The sequence below is a fragment of the Cynara cardunculus genome (assembly GCF_001531365.2).
Source record: "Cynara cardunculus var. scolymus isolate 2C chromosome LG 6, CcrdV1, whole genome shotgun sequence".
NCBI classification, from domain to species: Eukaryota; Viridiplantae; Streptophyta; class Magnoliopsida; order Asterales; family Asteraceae; genus Cynara; species Cynara cardunculus.
In genome coordinates this window covers 1,455,610-1,460,765 of record NC_037533.1, presented here as the reverse complement: position 1 = coordinate 1,460,765, position 5,156 = coordinate 1,455,610, and the positions used below count along the sequence as shown (strand labels likewise).

Genomic DNA, 5,156 nt, shown 5'->3' with positions numbered 1-5,156 from the left:
TGGTTCAACTTTAGAAAGCTCTCAAATGTCTTCCCAAGTCATGTCAGTCAACTCCAAGTCTTATCTTTCTCTTCATCTGCCTTCAGGTCATGCTATCACATTCCCACAGCATCAACCTGCTCCAATATGTCCAAAATAAGCTCAATTTAGACCAAAATCCACTAAAAACAGGTTCATCATTCTTTTTAGCATAAAAATAGAGAAAAGAGATAAAATGACTCAAAGTTGGGATATAAATGGAAAATAACCTATCTAAAGAGAATAAAAAGGTACTTTACGTACTAAATACTTAGTACGTATCTCACTCCTAAACTTAAACCGTTGCTTGTCCCCAAGCAACCAAAAGACAACTAAAAATGACTCAATTTTGAAAATTTGCAAGAAAATGCAGTAAGTGCATACTCATATGTTGATTATGCCAAAATGCACTATATAGCTTTCATAAATCTCAAGTAAGCATATCTTAACTAACCATTAGCATAAACCATAAGCTAGCTTTATTTGCTCTTTGTTATGCTCAACACATCATATGTTCTAAGATCAATAGGACTTGGAAGTAACTGGTTTACTCTCATTTGGCACATTTTTTTCCTCTCTTTGCCTTTTCTCTCCTTTATGCATCAACATAAAAATTTTCAAATTTTTGGCTCTTTGTGCTCTTTTGTTGAATGCATTTACACCTGCCCCTATGGGACATTTTTGATGTTTACACCTGCCCCTATGGGACATTTGTGGTGTTTTAGATCTCAAATATTTCATGTAAGCTTTGTGCACTTTGTGTAATTTGATCTCCACTTTTGGCACTTTGTGCTCTTTTGCATTGCTTTGATCAATGATGGTACCCTCCCCCAAACTCAGATTTTTCAATGTCCTCATTGGAAGTATATAGGGGGTTGTTTATGCAATGGCTACAAGTGGCTAGATTTTGGAGAAAAGAACAAAGGGCCTACATCCTTTCTTAGTTAAGCATATGATGTGGATCAAGATGTGGTCCCAAGCAAAACAAGTTAGTTCTAGTGATACCAAGTGACTAGAAAGTGTAACTAAACTACAAGAATTATTTTGGCCATACAAGCATATGTCAATTATAAACATACGTGTTCTTTGCAAGAAAATAAACTAAAAAGTGTAAAAGGCAATCCCAAACTCAAGAAAAAYAAAACAAGTTGAAATAAAATAAATAAAAGAAGCTAAAGAGGGGATGATGGAACCTGTCCTACTCCATAGGAGTAGGTGAAGTGGAGATGTTGTCCTTCAACCTCTTGCACTCCTCCTTCAATTTTTGCATTTTCTTCAAACAACCTTGCATTCTCATCCTTGAGAGCCTTCCTTTTTTTGCCCAACTTCTTGATTTGGGCACTTGTTTTTGCCTCCAAATCAGCCTTGACCAACTTAATGTCACATGTGCTCTTCTTCTTTTCTGCCCTTACCTTCTCAGCCAAATTAGCCTTCAAACTTTCAATCTTGTCAAGGAATTCATTCCTTTTGTTCCAAGAGGCTGTTGTTTTGGGCCAACAGATCTTTCATCATCCTTTTCATCCCATCTGGCTCCTTCTCTTTCTCACCTATTATGAAACTCAACAAAAGTAACAACCTTTCCTCATAAGTGGAGTTGTCAGAAGTAGTCGGTGATAAATAATGTCTAATAAAGCTTATCCAAACATTCTCATCAGGGGACAAATTGGCAGCCTTAAAGGTTTTCAACATGAAATGAGTGTAAGGCTCCCAAGCAGTCTCAGGCATTCCAAGGAAAGCCATGTTCTCAACCAAATATGCCTCAGAGGTCGTGTGCAAGAGTGCATTATTTTCAAAATCTATGTGAGAACAATTTATTTATGGATTTGTCAAAAGTAGACACTTTTCTTTGTGGCTCTATGGATGTGAAATTATTGTTATGGATGATTTTATGTTGACAAAAATAAGGACTAATCCCTTTTTGGTCGTCAACGGTCAATCCCATAGCTTTTGTGTGCAACTTCAACATATCCACCAATTTCTTTTCTCGATGTAATTCTAGGGTAGATGATATGATGACAGGTAACGTACCTTCTTTTCCTAGAAAAAACATAATTCAAATGAGATGGGAGTTCCTTTAACTCCAGGTCAGGTGGTGAAATTATGGACGGGGTAAAATTCTTAAGCTCACCATTATCCAGCAACTCAAATGCTGCAGCATCAGATGGGACATCAACTTCTAAATCCTCAACAGTCTCATCACCTATCTCAACACTCTCCTCCTCTTCTAACTTACAGGCCTTCCTAGCTCCTTCCTCATAGCACATTGTCTCTATCTCAGTAACTCCTGAGCATTCCTCTAAGTAATCAGGGTACTTTAAGGAATTGAAGACATTGAATGTGACTTTCTGGTCATGGAGTCTCATGGTTAGCTCTCCTTTTTGGACATCAATCAAAGTTCCACCAGTGGCTAAGAAAGGTCTCCCTAAGATGATGGGAATATCCTTATTAGCCTCAAAATCCAGGATAATGAAGTCAGCTGGAAATATGAATTTGTCAACCTGAACTAAGACATCCTCAATCTTACCTTTAGGATAAGCAATGGTTCTGTTGGCCAATTGCAAAGTGACAGTGGTGGGTCAAGCTTCTCCTATGCCTAAGGTGTTGAAAATAGACAAGGTTATAAGGTTGATACTAGCACCTAAATCACACAATGTTTTACCAATCTCCTTTCCACCTATAGAACAAGGAATAGTGAAACTTCCTGGGTCTTTAAGCTTAGGAGGTATTTTGTTGGTTAGAAGCGCACTACATCCTTCGGTAAGAGCTACGATCTCATATTCGGTCAATTTCTTCTTCTTACTCAAAATGTCTTTAAGGAACTTGGCATAACTGGCCATTTGCTCAATTGCTTCAACAAGAGGTATGTTGATGTGCAATGCTTTAAACACTTCCAAAAACTCCTTAAATTGCAGTTCTTCCTTCTGATTCCTTAACCTTTGGGGAAAAGGAACATAAAGAGGAACTGGCTTTATGATGGCTTTGTTTGGTTGTGTTGAACAAKATGGGTCCAGAGTGCCTAGAGTCTTGGTCTTACTTTCTTGAGGTTCAGATGGGATTACAACCTTGGTTTTTGGACCTGTTATAACCTCATCCTCAATTGGCTTTTTCCTAGCAACTTTTTCTGGGAATAACAAAGGATAGTCTGACTTAGGAGGAACAAAAGTGGTGGTCTCAGATAGTTGGTCATCTAGAGGTTTTGGTGGACTTTCAATAACAGGGACCATGGGTATAGTCTCAGGTTTAGACACAACATGTTCACTTTCTTTTGGTATGGTCTCTGTTAATTCCTTCCCACTCCTAAGAGTCACTGCTTTCACATGTTCCTTTCCTAAGGCTCTTGGGACTTCTGTGTTACTAGGCAAGGTACCAAGGACTATATTGCTCTGATTAAGAGCAAGTTGACTGACTTGCGTTTTCAGGTTTCTGATGGCAACACTTTGTTGATTGAACAGAGACTGATTCTGAGAGTTCTGTTGGGTTATCAAAGCTTGATTTTGAGATTGAGCTTGCACAAATATCATTGCTTCCAAAGAAGATGATAAATCAGTCTGTGGAGGTGGCTTATTTTGAAAAGGTGGTTGAGTAGTTTGAAAACTTTGGTGATGAGTTTGAGAACTGCTTGCATGCTGTTGAGGTTGAAAATTAGAGGTTCCTTGTTGCTTATGAACAGGTGGATTCAAACTTGGACTGTTCCATGAAAAATTTGGGTGTTGTTTCCAACTTGCATTGTAATTGTTGGTATAGGGACCAGATCCATTATGAACAAAGTTTATGGATTCAGAATTATGAGCCCCACCATAACAAACACATTGCACTGAAAGGACTTTTGGAATAGGTGTAGTAACATCTGGCTGTACTCCTTGGCCAGAAGTAAGGTTTTTAAGCATGGTGGCCATGGAAGTGAGCTGTGCTGTTAATGCAGTATATGCATCTACATCATGTATTCCAACAGTCTTCTTTTGCGATTGAACACGTGGATCAGCCCAATGTCCATTGTTCGCAGAAATTTTTTCAAGGATCTCATATCCTTCATTATAGGTCATAGCTGTAAAGGCTCCTCCCGCAGTCGCATCGAGCATCTGTTTAGCCATGGGACTTAACCCATTGTAGAATGTCTCGAGTTGAATACAGTATGGAATGCCATGGTGTGGGCATCTTCTTAACAGCTTTTTGAACCTTTCCCAAGCGTTAGGAACAACTTCATCGTCCATTTGTTTAAAAAGGCAAATTTTGTTTCTGGACTTAGCGTTCCTTGTTGGTGGGAAATATTTTCGCAAAAACTTTTCCGCCATATTACTCCATGAAGGCACAGACGCCGGAGTTAATGAATTGAACCATGCCTTTGCCTAATCCCTTAGAGAAAATGGGAATAAAGTGAGTCTCAGAGCGTCATTAGACACTCCCGGGATCAGGAAAGCATCAATGATTTCCATAAAGGATTTCAAATGTGAGTGTGGGTCCTCTGAAGGTAATCCGACAAATTGTCCGTTTGTTTGCAACATGTGAAACATAATCGGTTTTAGCTCAAATTGAAGAGCGGTCATATGCGACCTAACTATCCCGGAATTTAATTGCTCAAAATCCGGAATGGCATAGTCCATGATCCATCCATTTTTGGAATTTGCCAAATTAATGATGTTCGGAGTTTGCTCTCTTGGTTGTTCATTATTCTCCGACTCTGTTTCCTCATTATGATTATTATGGCAGTGGTGTTCTTGCTGAAAATTCGAAAAAGGTGGTATTGTCCCAAAGGCAGGCGGTTGGTTTTCTAAATGTGGAATCTCATGGATGATTGGGGGAGGTAACTCCATGTTGGGAGAGAGTATAGCAAAAAATGCTCTTTGAGCCCTCCTTATTTGGCGAAACGTTCTCTCAATATCGGGATCCAATTCAAAAATTTCCCTGCGATGTCTCCGTGACATACACCAATTTTAAAAACGAATTTTAAAACGGGACGAGAAAAATCAAATCTTTTACTTTACTAAAAATAACTTTTAACTAACTAATCCCCGGCAACGGCGCCAAAAACTTGATCGGTGGAAACCACAGACTACAATCAGGACTAAAAGCAAGTATACAAATAGTCCCAATATCGTCTTTCAAGTAATAAAAGTGGTACAAGTACCGGATATCGTCCA

General features: G+C 38.8%; 1 non-coding gene across 1 annotated transcript; it reads left to right on the top strand.

Moving 5' to 3' along the window:
• Positions 1–4,155: 4,155 nt before the first annotated feature.
• LOC112515016 lies at positions 4,156–4,262 on the top strand. The gene has a single exon (XR_003069473.1). It is a non-coding gene; the product is annotated as a small nucleolar RNA R71 (small nucleolar RNA).
• Positions 4,263–5,156: the final 894 nt, after the last annotated feature.